Source organism: Sorghum bicolor, chromosome 3 (assembly GCF_000003195.3).
Source record: "Sorghum bicolor cultivar BTx623 chromosome 3, Sorghum_bicolor_NCBIv3, whole genome shotgun sequence".
Classification (NCBI taxonomy): Eukaryota; Viridiplantae; Streptophyta; class Magnoliopsida; order Poales; family Poaceae; genus Sorghum; species Sorghum bicolor.
The window spans coordinates 19942060-19957738 of NC_012872.2; the positions used below are offsets into that span (position 1 = coordinate 19942060).

A 15679-nucleotide genomic window follows, 5' to 3' on the forward strand; every position below is an offset into this window, starting at 1 on the left:
AAGCAGCACTCGATCTACAGAACAGCAAAACCCTCGATCGACATTTAGATAGAGATCATCCTTATGAAACCAATATGCCCCACGACTACATGACGCCTAAATCTCAATTAAACAAAGGGAAAAGCAGAATCCTCACCTTGGCTATACCCTAAACCTTGGGCAGCAAGATAGAGATGGGGAAAAACAGATCTACGCTGATCATATACCTCGTCTTGAATCTGTCCTCGTTCTCAATCTGTTTTCTCCTTTTTCCCTTGTAATTTCTACTGTGTAGGAGGTGTTGGGGAAGGAGAGGGCGCAGTGGGAAGAGGAGGGGTCGTCCTGGAGGTCGAGCAGACCTGAGGGAAAGGGAAAACGTGTTTTCCTGCAGCATGCCTCCTCTCTATAGGGTTTAGGTGACTGGAACAAGTTGGGCTTGAGATGGGCTTGCACATAACCTGGCCTAAGTTTACTTGCCCCCCTCTAAATCTATGTTTTCTTTAATTTTGTTTCTTCTATTAGGTATTACAATTTCTGTGTTGGAGCATTATATTGTAGTAACTAATAAGATAAAAAAATGACAGTCAAGATTTGGACTCATGATGTCACAGGACGGCCCTGTTTGAGAAAGTGCTTCTCTGAGAAGCTACACAAATAAAGCAAAAGAGTGGTTAAAATAAGTAATCTGATCCATTTTTTTCGTTTTACTGCAATGAGTGCTGTGGGGAGAAGTATGGCAAACAAAACCTATGAAAATATGTTGTTTGGCTTTTAATCTACCATAACTTGGTTAAAGTTTCAACTAAATGTGCATGAAAGGTGACATGCAAAGGGAAAAAATTCATCGTAGCTAGATAGAGAATATAATATAAGTATTGTGTTTAGAATTTAGAAATGAACAAAGATATATCGCAAACATAAATACATTTGATCGGTTATATGTACTATTGATGTGTGTAAATACTAGATTGCATCGAGTCTAAAACAAAAAAACATACAAAATAGATGATGTGAAGGAACTGAGAAGGATCGGAAGGTCGAGGCTTAGGAGAACTTGTCGCTATTCATTATTGTCTATTGGACACGTGGCAAGCGTGTAGAGCAATTACCAAACACGAATATGTTTATCAGGATTCTGCGAACACAAGGTTGAGAAGTACCCTTATAGTTTGTTTTGTGATGAGTGATTGATTCACGAATAGGCTGAGTTGATGACTAACATTACCATAACGAAAGTTATGTGTACGACATGTCTCTTGGCTTGTGGTGTTCAGATGTGGAGTTCGGAGGCGGTGGACGATGTCAAGGAGAAGGTCAAGTAGAGACGTGCCGTGCCGATGGACCTGGAGCGGTGAAGGACGGATGTAAGACTTGGACTGACGGACCAGGAGGTCGGATGACCAGCCACAGTGGCTGACATCTGGAACATCGATGAGTGCAAATGTACATAGGAGTGACCGTGTTGACCAAGTCAAGACGGCGGACGTGCGAGTCAAGCAAGGCTTAGGAGGACTTGGGGGCAGTCGGTCGAGGATGGCGGTGAGACGTGTCGAGTGGCGGGGGAAGTGTATGGAGTATGCTACTTGCGGCGGGTTTTGCGGGTTTGAGCCTCAAAATCTGAGCGGAGGTTCCAAGGAACGGACGACACGTGGCGGCATCGAGGAGTTGATGTTGAGACTAAGCTAGCTCATGAAGAGCGCAGTGGCCGTCAGGTCTAGGTTATGTCGAGTTGGACTAGAATGCCCGTGTGGCTAGCTAGTTCGCTCAAAAATATCCAGAAGCAAATAGAAAATATGTAATATACCTTATAAATTTATAAATAAGGTGGGGGAGTCCCCCCATCTCCTTCACCTCTCTCTCATCCTCTTATTTTCTCCTTCTCCACCTAGGTTTAGGTTTTCTAGTTCATGAGAGAGATAAAAAATATTTTGAATTTTTAGGAGTGTTTGTATTGAGATTTGGTGTGGAAATGGAGGTCCAAATCCTCCGGTTGTCCTTCGGCATTCATATATTTTATTTGTGATTTTCGTCACTGTGTTCTTGAGTTTTTTCTCATTTTTTGTTCTTGGCTAGGATCTAAATTTCTCAGAGTTTGGGCTAATCTTATGCAATGATTTTTTTGGGAATAAGTTCGTGCTAGGTCAAGTTTGATTTGTGCAAATTTTGGAAACCAATCGTTGAGTTGCTGTCCATTTTTCGTTGGATTTTTGTGGGCGCTCTTTCTCTGTTCTTCTCAGTTGGGTTTTGTTCATGCGTTCCTGTGTGTTCTTCTCAGTTGGTTCTGTCTGTTCGTGCGTTCCTGTGTGAAATTGGAGTTCACCGGTGGTTGCAGCTTGGGTCTGCGCATCCCCGACCCAGCCTCGGGCTCGTCGAGCTGGTCTCTGGTGATAAGGGCAGTTTACTGTATGTTTGCACATTGCACATACAAAAGTTAAAGGCCTGTTCAGATTGGAGATGAAAAAAATTTAAGTGTCACATCGAATGTGTCGAAAGAATGTTGGAAGGGTTTTTTAGAAACTAATAAAATAATAAATTACATAACTCGTCTGGAAACTGCAAGACAAATCTATTAAGCATAATTAATCTATCATTAGCACATATAGATTACTCTAGCACTTAAAGCTAATCATGGACTAACTAGGCTTAAAAGATTTTGTCTCGTGATTTTCAACCAAACTATATAATTAGTTTATTCTTTATCTATATTTAATGTTTTATGTATATATCCAAAGATTTGATGGAATGGATGAAAATTTTTTGGTGGAGAACTAAACAGGGCCTAAGTCGCACGTAGTGATCGAGACATGTAGCCCAAACCCAGATACCATGCACGTAGCTAGTACTAATTAATAACTGGGGTCGTACTTAATAATTAAATTATCAATCTTGGCCAATTTCATATAACTCAAGACTTGAAAATGCAGCCAGCGTATAGTTTAAGTGCCCATGAGCTTAGGTCCTGTTTGGTTTGCAAAGTTAAATTTTAACTTCCATCACATCGAATGTTTGGACACATGCATGAAGTACTAAATATAAACTATTTATAAAACTAAAAACACAGTTAGAGAGTAACTTACGGGACAAATTTTTAAAGCCTAATAATTTGCCCATGACTGGACAATAATTGCCAAACAAAATAAAATGTTACAAGTACCTGTTAAATTTTAACACCTCCAACCAAACACCCTCTTACATAATGTATATTGAAATCCTTTTTAGCAATTCAACGTATAATTAATTTTAGTGTCATAGGGCATGTTTATTTTCTAGCTAGAAATTGCTACCATTTATGACTCCCATAATCTATTTCTTTATAAGATCTAATATATGATGACTTAGGGCTTATTTAGATGTCCATATAGCCACCTTAATCCACATATGTTAACCTACCTTAACACATATGTATTAAGGTAGCATGAGCATCTAAAGAAGGCTTTATATGAAACACCATGTTTTTTCTTCATTTAAATATGTGAAACCTTAGTTCTTTGATTATAGTTAATTTATATCTATTATTCATAATATATGTGCTTAAATTTACATGTAATTATCATATGTTGCTATTGAAACTCAACGTTCGCAATAGCACCCGTGATCCACTATCTCGACATCAGTGCTATACTTTATTTACCGACAAAATTTCTGAGTCCGCCACTGTCTACTGGGGTGCTGCTTGCCTAGGTTGTGCATGGTGCACCAGGCCTCCTAGGAGGCCACCAGTCTGTACCGGTCACCACCGGCGGCTTTAAGGGAGCGGCGTGCAGTCCCTGCTGATTTCCCGCACTTTCCCGTTCGTGTTTTTCTTCTGGTATTCGTCGTTCTTGCCTTGATTCATCCGTGCTCCACCATGTCAAGCATGACTATGAGCAAAGTGCTCACCGTGAGCAAGTGCCCAGCACCTATCGTGCATTTGTGTGGGCCAAATTGGTTGCCTGACTGTGTTGTTTAGCTCTACTCTCTTTAATCCGTGTTTTACCAAGGCTAATCTGGGTGGCTCTCCGTCTCTGTGTTTGCTGTGCAGGTCTATTTTCTCAATCTCTGTTTGTTCAATTTTTGCAGTGCTTGCTCAGTTATTGCCGCCTGTTTCTCTCTGTGTGTTGAATGATTTTTGTTGTTTTTTCCTGTATTTTTTCACTGGCCCTAATTTTGTGATCCACGCATAGTTTGGTCGTTTGTACTCCGATTCGTGTTTTGTCTGTTGCGTTAGCTTTCTTCTGTCTCGAAGAATTTTTTTATATTCTCGTCACTAGTTGGCTTGAGTATTTTAGTTTTGAAACGTACTTTTGCTTGGCGGTGATTTTTGGAGCAGTGGCTAAATATTTCAAAAGAAATTTGAGATTCCCATTCACCTCCCTCTAGTCGTTGTTTCTAGTCCTTCATATTCTAACCCTTGCTGGAGTAGTCTCTGGGACTCTATTCATGATCATCTTAATCTGCTTTGGGTTTCTTAGTCCTTCAGTAGTCTTTGGACTCTATCCATGATCATCTTAATCTGCTTTGGGTTTCTCACACTCAGTCGTGGAATACAGACCTCATCTCTAAGATCTTCAGCGCTGAAGCAACTCAGTTCACCCCCCAAGTTCAAACAATTCCTTCAAATGACCAAGATATTATTAGATGGAGGCTAACCAAAAAAGTGTGAACACAAGGTTGATATGTGCCTTTGCGATTCGATTTGTGATGAGTGATTGCCAACGTGATCCATGACCTAGGTTGAGTTGGTGACTAACCATTGATGTGAGTTGGGTCGTACAACATGTCTCTTGACTTATAGTGTGCAGTGGAGCTCATAAGCGGTGGTTGACTGTTAGAAGAAAGTCAAGTAGAGACATGTCGTGTCGATAGACCCAGAGCGGCGAAGGGTGGACGTGAGGTTTGGACCAAGGGATCAGAGGCCAGGTGACTAGCCGCAGTGACTGACATCTGAGACATCGACAAGTGCAAGTGTACATGGAAGTGACTGTTGACATTTCTTAACGCAATTACTATAAATAGACTTTTAAACCTATCCCTAGCAACGACGTCAAAATTTCTTTACATCACTTAAGCTAGGTTTTCATCCCCAGCATGATGTAGAAGTGCTGGTATTAAATCTATATATTTTTTTAGATAATTGAAAGCATCTAGGCCCCTAATGAGTTTCGGTGATTAATGACAACGTTGATTACTATGACTAACGTGTGTTTTGCAGAGGCAAAGTCATTTGAGTTAGGTCATGGTAATGGTGATCGATGGACTAGGACGTTCATACCGACTCAAAGGATGGTTGGACATCATCAAGACTAGACTAGGTCTAGGTGCCATATGGTGTTGAAGGGCACTTAGAGTAGTTTAGGACTTTGTTTTTCCTTTGACCGTACTATTAAGGGGGGCATTGAGTGGGTAGCTTGACCTAGGCAAGGCTTTATGTTTACGTGTGGTGCACACTTAGTAAACCTAGCACTAGGCAGCTTTAAGAAAGTCCTTAGATCGAGAGAACTAAATTTCGTTTTGGAAAGTTCGCGATTCGACGAAGTTTGGGTGCTGAAACAGCACCGGACGCCGGCACCGGACGCTCTGTGAGCGCGTCCGGTGGGTGCTGACTTGGGTTAGTGCACGCAGGTGCCTAGGGTTAGGCACCGGACGCACGCACCGGACTCACCAAGGTGCGTCCGGTCCCATACCTAGGGAGGTCTGTAGAATGACTTCTCACCGGACGCACGCACTGGATCCACTGGGGTGCGTCCGGTCTCGTACCCAGAGAGGGTTGCAACTTGCCCTCTCACCAGACGCAGAGTTGGTGAGGCACCGGACCCACTGTTGGTGCGTCCGGTGTGTGGCAGTTGCAAGTACAAGTAGCCGTTAATGGGGCACCAGACGCTCTGCGGAGCGCGTCCGGTGCAACATTAAACGCGTCCGGTGCTCCCATTTTCTGAGGAATTCGGGTGGCCGGCCCTTGGACTTGATAGAGAGTATTTATACTCCTCTACCTCATCCATGGGAGGCCTCTTGCCTATTTGATCAGCTGAGAAACACCTTGTGGTGCAAGAGAGAAGCAAGAGCCTAGACATGATTGTGAATTGAGAGATTTCATGAGTGAATCCTTCTCTAGTTGAAGTGTCGAGATGGCGGACTCGAGTGGGGGGTGTACAGTCCTTTCTAAAACTTAAAGCGTTGGCTAACCGAAATAAGTGCAGAATTAAAACTATCGGTCTAGCCAAGACTATACCCCTCTATCTAAGTTTTCTAGCACCTTGTAAAAGATCCTAAACAAGCAAACAAGGTGCTACCTTAGCAAGAGCTCGTCTAACCAATTCTAGAAGCAAGGTCACACAAAACTATGCCACTAGTACTTTGCAAACCGGGGAGCTCCTATACAACTAGTAAGCAAAAGCACAAAGCTTCTAAGGTCACTAGCAATGCTCAATAACAAGGCAACCAATGCTAAATTAGAGAGCACAAATTATTTAGCTACACAAACTAAGCAATATGACTAACAAGGTTACACAAACCAAAATTAGTCACGTAAGGGGAACTACTTCTAGCTACACAAGCAAGAAGGTAACTAGCAAGCTACACAAGCTAACTAATTACAAGAGCAATTACACAAGCACAAGTATATGAATGTAAGAACAAGCTTGTGTTAGGGGCTTGCAAACCAACGGAAAGAATAATGTTGACACGAAGATTTTCTTCCGAGGTTCACTTGGTTGCCACCAAGCTACGTCTTCGTTGTGTCGACCAACACTTGGTGGTTCGATGGCTAAGAGGTGTTACACGAACCTCGTCCTTACTAGGACACCACAAGAACCTACCTACAAGTGAGGTAGCTCAATGACACGCACGATCCAATAGAGTTTCTCTTCGCGATCCCCGCGGGGTGAGCACCGTACCCCTCACAATCTCTTCTTTGGAGCACCGCACAATCTCCTCGCATGCTTCGATGAAGTCACAAGCCACCAAGCCATCTAGGAGGTGGCAACCTCCAAGAGTAACAAGCACCACTGGCTTGCAACACGAACACCTAGTGCCACTCGATGCAATCTCTCAATACAACGCACTAGAATCGCTCACTCACACAATCGGATAATCACTATCAAGCATATGTGAGTTAGAGGCTTCACTAGCACTCCTCAAGTTTGGACACTAAGTCCCAAGGGTGCTCAACACTAGCCAAGGCCGGCCACCACTTCTATTTATAGCCCCAAGGGCTAAAATAGCCGTTGCCCCTTCACTGGGCAAAAGTTGTGCACAACGGACTCAATGCAGGGAGCCATCGGATGCTCGAACAGTGCGTCCGGTGCTCCAGAAACAGCCATGTGTCACTAGCCATTTGAACTCAACCGTTGCCACCAATGGCTAGCACGCGCTTGCGCCTGAAGTAGCACCACCGGACGTTCTGCTAGTCCATACTGGACGCATCTAGAGCACACTGGAGCTGTGTGCAGAGAGCACCGCAAACTTGCAGGGTCACCAGACATGAGCCACCGGATGCACCCTGAGCATCCAGTGCTCTTCAGCCAGAAACACTCCCTGACGTCAAGCCACACCAGACGCACAGGGGCATCGTCCCGTGCTACCAACACCTGCGTCCCACAACTTCTCCAAACTTCCCACCGGCGCAATAGAAAATATACACTTAATTTTCTCAAAAGCGCCGAATCTTGCCTCGCAAGCTCGGTGGGAGGGAGAGAGGAACCCAAAACCCTTCTCTACCCTAGGAACTCCTCCTCCTTTGTAAATGTGCCAACACCACCAAGTTTACACCAGCATGTGCATGTGTGTTAGCATTTTCACAAACATTTCCCAAAGGAGTTAGCTTCTCAACTTGCCACGCCACTCGATCCTAACACGTATGCAAAGTTAGATCGCTCAAGTGGCACTAGATGACCGATATGCAAACAAGTTTGCCCCTCTTGATAGTACGGCCATCTATCCTAAATCCGGTCATAATCTTCTCTACACACCTATGACCGGTGAAATAGAAATGCCCTAGGTTATACCTTTGCCTTGCGCATTCCATTCCATCTCCTCCGAGGTGATGCAACACATGCATCAACCAATCACCAAATGATATGATCCACTTCATATCATCACGTGACCGTATTGGTTCATCAATCTTGATCTCACTTGCTCTTCACCATTGCCTCGGTCCATCGACGCCAAGTCTTGCTCAAGCTTCACCGTCGCACGCGGTCCCTCGCTTCGGAGCCTCCGACTTGCCCTTCACTCTTGCAATCGGTCCATCGAGCCAAGCCTCATCTTGATCTTCTCCACCTTGGTCACATGACTCCATGTCATGTCTCATATGCAATAAGCTCCTCCATCATCACATCATCACCTATGGACTAATCTCCTACGTATCTCACATAAACACTATTAGTCCACCTAAGTTGTCACTCAATTACCAAAACCAAACAAGGACCTTTCACTAGTGAGTTCCAAGAGTTCAAGTGTGCATCCACCACTCTCTAGAGCCTTGTTTGGGTCAAGTCAGAGTTCTTTGCTTGTTACTCTTGGTGATCGCCATCACCTAGATGGTTCAGTGGTGATTGGAGGGACGAAGACCATGTGGAGTTCTTGTGGTGGCTCGTGTCAAGCTTGTGAGTGGTTTTGGGTGATTCACCATGATGGAGTATCGAATAATTAGCCCGTAGAGAGCACTTGGTCCTTGCGTGGACCAAGGGGGAGCAAGGCCCTTGCATGGGTGCTCCAACGAGAACTAGTGGAGAGTGGCGACTCTCCGATACCTCGGCAAAACATCACCGTGTCCTTCTTGCTCTCATCCTTTACTTTCTAGCATTTACTTTGAGTAGTTTACATTCCTAGAATTGCCATGCTAGAATAGGATTGGAACTATGTTGCAAAACTTTTATCTGATAGCTCTCTAGAACACACTTAGGCACAAGGGGTTGAACTGGAGCTTATATGTTGCTTAAATTTTTAGAGAAGCCCAATTCATCCCCCTCTTGGGCATCTTGATCCTTTCAATAATAAATAAATAAATAATCCACAACTACACAGATAATACCAATGTAGCATTTTAACCGGGAGTAATCCAGATATCATTATTTATATTTTTACCACTCGGAAGGGACTTGCAATGGATAATGAGCAATGAGCACTGCATTTAATTATGGAGATCTTAACCATGTCTTTATCTATCTCTCATGCAGGGTAAGTGTCACATAAGATAAATAATATAAATATAAATAATAAGTGACAGAAGATAAATGAGAGCACATAGCCACATATAAATAAGATAATTATCTTAATAGATTACTCTAAGTCTATAACACTAGCATGTTGTAGGACAATCTACAAGAATAAATTCTAAGTATTCTAACTATAATGTCAAAACATACAATGATTAATGCAATTACAACTAGCATCATCGTAAGAAAAGGTTATATCTATGCATAGTAATATTACTAAGAAAGATCATGAACATATTGTAACACCCTAAAAATTTGTTCTTTTTGAAATAGGTGAAAAAGATTTAATTTTGTATTTTTGTGTTCATGAAATATAGAGAAATAATATTTTTTATTAAATTAAAAAATTATCATAGGAGTTTAGCAATATGTTTGAGAATTCATGCCTTTGCATTTGATTTATTGATGTGTGTGTGTTTGACAAAAGTTCAAAATATTTCAAACAGATTTAAAAAGGATTTTGAAATGATTTTGAAATGGCTCTCTAGGGTACCAAGCACATAGACGAGATCGCGGTGAGCTCCTCCCCCGCCTGGTGTTTTCCTTTTGTTCTCTAGCGTACGGAAACGCGAGATCCGATGTCTCCAGTGAGCTCGGCTCGCCCAGCCATGGCGCCGCCGCGCCGGACCTTTCTCCGGCCGGCCGGTGTCTCCCTCGTGGAATCGTTGCGAGCCGTCGGATCCCAAATCAACGCGCGAGATTAGAAGATACCTGTTCGCTGGCGTTTTTCATAAAGAGCCCCTGTGTTTTCTAGGTTTCAAACCTGCAGTCCAACACGCCTTCTCACTTTACGTTTTCTGACTTTGAAAGCGTACTTCATGTCAGGTTGTTTCAAAAATACGTTTTCAATATTTGCAGATTTGCCACTGAACTTAAATTGCTTATAAAATACTCATTTTAACTCTGTTTTTGTCCATTCAAATTTCGTTAGATTCGTAATTACGAGCTCTACATGTTAGAAGTATTAGTTTACTGTTTTGAAACTTTTTAATTTCGTGACTTTAATTAATTAATTTCTTTTCTATATGAAATCTTGGAAAATTCATATCTTCTACGTTTTAACTCCGATTTACGTGTTCTTTACGTCTATGAAATCGTAGCGATGCGTAGAATCATTTTATAAACTTTTCATACCGTTTATATATGGTTGGTGTACTGTTCTAATTGTAGCTTTGTTTGCTTCGTGTGTGTTTGTCTCCGGATGATTGTGTGTGGTTGATCGATGATAGAGTTTAGTCGGTGAGTAATTCGTGGTGATCAAGAGTGCTTCAGTGATCAAGATCAGAGCTTGGACAACTAGTAAGACCAGCAGGATCAGCAAGAGCAATTGGATCAAGGCAAGTATAGCATTTGGATTTTATTTCTGTGACCATGATCCTGTGACTAGATTAATGTTAAGTAATGAATAATAAAAATGACTTTTTAGCAACTTGATGATTTGTCTGTACGTCGTTGACGGTCCATAAGTATCAAATTTAATTATCAAATAAACAAAAAAAAGGATCCAAATGAAATCAACATCTAGACTTAGGGTTTTATCTGACAGAATTCCACGAGTTTTGGTGTTTGTCTATTTCTGTAGGGGGTTATCAGGAAATACAGAAGAAAGGCCCACACGTCGGGATTACATAGAGATATCAACGTGCCGCGCAATTATCTTACATCTAGAAGACTCCAGAAGCCACGGGAAGGAAGCGGAGGCCGAACGGGGCCAGGCACTGGGCGCCCGCCCAGTTGACCTGGGCGCCCGCCCTCTCCTGGAATCCAAACAGGACTCTCTTTCGGGAAAGATCTCCACCGACCTAAAGGATCAAGGATAACCGTTCAATCAATGTCGGTTTGATCCAACGGCCCATATTCACTTGAAGGGACAATAAAACCAGACCCCCTGGCCCCTGGAGGAGAGAGCCTCTCAATCCTAATTCATTATTCCTTAAGGGAGAAGAAGCCTCTGATCAAGCCTAGAGCCACCACATCAATTAGACATCTAGATTAGCATAGCTACATAGGATTAGAACTAGAAGGAGTCAATCTTCGATTGGTTTCTGGATCTGTCAAGAGGATTCTTGGTAATTCTCTAATTGTTTTTATAATTGTTCTTCTAATCATCTTTGTTCTTCAATATTATGAATATGACTTTGTTCTACTTCAATATATTGCTTATGACTTTGCTCTACTTGTTTATATTCAAGATTATATTGTTCTTAGTTTATCATAGTTATATACTTGGCTTAGTTAGATTGGATTTATATACATGTTTAGGATTGTATAGCGTTTATCCATCGGATCCATGGGTAAATGATAGATATTGTGTAGGCGTGGTGCTTATACCGTATTTATCTGCGATTGTAACCAATATGCCAGATCGTGGGGTAGTTCGTGATAGTGACAGCTTCATTGATTCTTATATAGTCCCCCTCTCGTGTATTGGGCTGGCAGAGCAACATTATTACAGGGGAGTGATTGCTATGTTTCTCATTTACCTTGCTAATATCACTATGCATGGGCATAGTCTTGTCTCGCAATGATTGCTAAGTATGCTTGCACTAACTATGATAATGCTAGACTATATAGTTGAGAATAACTTAGGAAATATTCTTGTAGTTCGTTCTAATACCATGCTAATGACTTTCTAGAATATCTAATTGAGGTGCTTATCATATTTATTATGTGGCTAAGTTATGATGATCAGATTAATTATCTTTGTCACTATTCATTACTCCATATATCTTTTATGTGACACTTATCCCTGTATGAAAGAGTTAGATAAATGTTCTCAATTATACATGCAATGATAGATACTCAATCTCATATTCCATTCTGTAATCAATATTGATGATTGCTAATCCCTTCCCAGTGGTAAAAATATAAATAACGATACCTGGAATACTTCCCGGTTAAAATGCTACATCGGTATTAATCTGTGCGCTTGCAGATCCCATTCATTATTTATTTAGAAGAGCAATTGCATATTTCAATACCGCGTCTCTCATGTCATGCTGGGGATGACAACTTGGCTTAAGTGGTATGAGAGATAGGTTTGGCATTTTTGGCACCATTATCAGAATTAGAAAAGTCTACTTTTGGTAGTGATGTTAAGAATACCCAACAAGCATTTTTTGGCGCCATTGCTGGGGAAGGTTGATTACTAATCAGGAATGAATAAAGGATTTTGAGTAATCATTCGCATCACTAATATGATTGAGCTTATCAATTCTCTCATACAGTTTTACCCTGATATTTTTATGTTTTATCTTATGCAGGGTAATGTATTAATAGAAGACATCTTCCAGGAAATTTTGTTGACAATCCCGAAGCATTATTCAGAAAAACGAGAGCCAAGCTCAAGAAGAGATCATCAACACTACAGCAAGAAGCTTCATCCAATCAAGAAGATCACTAGAACTTTTCTTCAGAGTTCGAAGCCATGGCGAACAAATCAATCCGTGAGTTCTCAGCTCCCACTACAGACAACATCCGCAGTGGACCTGCTGCGGAGATCGATGGCAACTTTGAGCTCAAGCCTAGACTTATCAACATGGTGCAATCCAATCAGTTCTGTGGGAAGGCACACGAAGATGCTAGTGCTCATCTCCAACACTTCCTGGAGATTTGCAACACATTTACCATATCAGGAGTCCCCAAAGATGCTATACTACTTCACCTCTTCCCATTCTCACTGTTAGGGAGAGCGAAGCAGTGGTTCTACGCTACAAAGGAGAAGAATACTACGTGGGCACTCTGTTCAACAAACTTCCTAGCTAAGTTCTTTCCCATGGGCAAGACCAACGCTCTCCGTGGGAAGATTACAAGTTTTCAGCAACAAAATGATGAATCTGTTCCAGAAGCATGGGAGCACTTCCAAGACTACATCCTAGAATGTCCCCATCATGGAATGGAGAGTTGGCTACTGATGCAGATGTTTTATCATGGGCTCGGCAACAGTGCCCGAGAGACCATGGATGCTGCAGCTGGAGGAGCATTCCTATCACTTACCATACCACAAGCCACAGCTCTTGTGGAGAAGATGGCGTCCAACCAAAGCTGGAATGAAGAGAGGACCCAAACACGCAAGAAAGGTGGAGGTATGCATCAGCTCAAGGAGGTAGACATGCTATCTGCAAACCTGCTCATGAAGAAACTTGATGATAGAGCTAGAGATAAGAAAGAAGTTATGCACATCTACGACTCTCACATGACTTGTGAGGAGTATGGAGATACTGGACACTAAGGCAATCACTGCCCTGAGATGCTTGAGATTGTGAACTACATCAACAATAACAATAACAACAACTACTACTACAACCGTCCTCAACAAAACCAAGGTTGGAATCAACAGAGGCCTAACTACTCAGACATGTTTGATGCAGTTCGCAGATCAGGCATTAAGTTTTCCAAAAGGAATATTGAAGAACCTTTGTGTCCGAGTTGGTACCTTATATGCCCTAGCAGACTTCGTGGTGATAGAGACCGGTAATGATGAGAGAGCACCCATTATCTTAGGGAGGCCATTCCTGAACACCTCGGGAGCTGTCATCTACGCTAGTGCTACCAAGATCAGTTTCTACATCAAAGGGAGGAAGGAGACATTTTCCTTCAAGAACAAGACTACACAAATTCTAGATCAATCCAGACGTGAATCAAGGAAGAGGACCAACAGGAGGAACAGGAACAAGCAAGTGTGGACCGAGTCAGCTAAGATGGTCACTGCAGTTCATGGAGGCCAAGATCATCAACTTAAGTCACCGTTTCTGACTAAGAAGGACGACCTAGGAATGCCAAGCATCTATTGCTCCATAAATGGATACAACTTCTACAAGACGACTTGCGACACCAGATCGGGCGTCAACATAATGGCCGCAGTCACCTATCGGCTCTTATTCGGAACCATGCCCCTAAAACCAACACACATTCAACTCTAGATGGCAGATCAGACATTTCGAGAGGTTAAAGGAACAGTAACTGATGTCCCTGTCAAAATAGACGATCATTTTGCCTACACAGACTTTTAAGTTATTGACATAGGAGAAGACGAGTATGATCCACCCATCATCCTTGGAAGACCGTTCCTCAGCACAGTTAAAGCAATCATCTACATTGGAACTGGAGAAGTCCATATGCACTTCCCCTCAGAGAAGGTACACCACTATTTTACTGACCCTAACTATATCGTTGAAGAATCTAAGTGTTGGGTATTTTAAACGCAAACAGAAAAAAATCCGCAAGCGCACGAATACCGATGTAGCTTTCACCCGGGAGTATTCCAGAGTATCGATTTTCCACAGGGAATGTGAGTGTACTAATTAAGATCCAAGATCGCCCAAGTATAACTATATAATTATTTTTGGTGGGAAGAGAGGAAGTTTCCTGAGAGTTCTCTAGTTGATCTAAGAATCAAGAATTACTTCAAGATTATCTATTTCGGGACATCAGAACACTAACCACAGAAAGAGATGAGAAGGGGGCTAGGAAGGTCTGACTACGGTCCTACAAACACTGATCCGAACGAGGTGGAATACGTCGACCGTTAGGGCTGTCACTACCCTAAGGCTACCACAACAATCCGCAGGATTGGGTGCAATTCCAGGTAATTGCAAGACTAAACACCACGTCTAATCTATTAATTACTACTCTAATGTTGCAAAGATTAGAGCACTTGATGCAAGCGGAAATCCAATAAATAACTTGAATGTAAATAAAAGTAATTAAAGAACTCAAGATTATGAATTGAAGAACCTGGAGAATGATGAGGAACGAACCAGTTGCTGCAAAAGTACAATGTTGATGAAGATCCGACAGATCCGGCTCCTCCTCCGCTCTCCTCTTCTCTCTCTCTATTTTCTAGATTACAACTAGAACTAACTAAAACTAGAACTAGAGGAACTAGAACTAGAACTAGATGAACTAGAACTAGATCTAGATGAACTAGAGGTAGAACTAGAAGAACTAGAGGGATCCTGTCTACTTGGATGAAGAATTGAAACCCTAGCTTTGATTCTGTAGAAGAGGTATGCTCTCCAAGGGCCAGGGGGCCTTGCTTATATAGTCTTTTCAGATGAATCTGGGCCGTTGGATCAAACCGGCATTAATCGCGCGGTTTTCCTTGATCCCTTAGGTCGGTGGAGCACGATCCGCGAAGTTGAAGCTGATTGGTTACTGTAGCTGGGCGGGCACCCAAGGGGGTAGGGCGGGCGCCCTGCCCCCGGGCCCGATCGGCCTCCCGTTCATTCCCGTGGCTTCTGGAGTCTTCTAGATGGTAGAAAATTACGCGGCACGTTAATATCTCTATGTAAACCCGACGTGTGGGCCTTTCTTTCATATTTCCTGATAACCCCCTGCAGAAATAGACAAACACCAAAACTCGTGGAATTTTGTCAGATAAAACCCTAAGTCTAGGTGTTGGTTGCATTTGGATCCTTTTCCATGATTAGTTGATGGTTAAATGTGAGCATTAAGGACCGTCAACAAGCTCCCCCAAGCTTAACCTTTGCTCGTCCCTGAGCAAA

General features: G+C 42.4%; 1 pseudogene; it reads right to left on the bottom strand.

Annotated features, from left to right (window-relative positions):
• LOC110433655 overlaps nt 1-15679 on the bottom strand; it is a 112987-nt pseudogene that overhangs the window by 85128 nt on the left and 12180 nt on the right.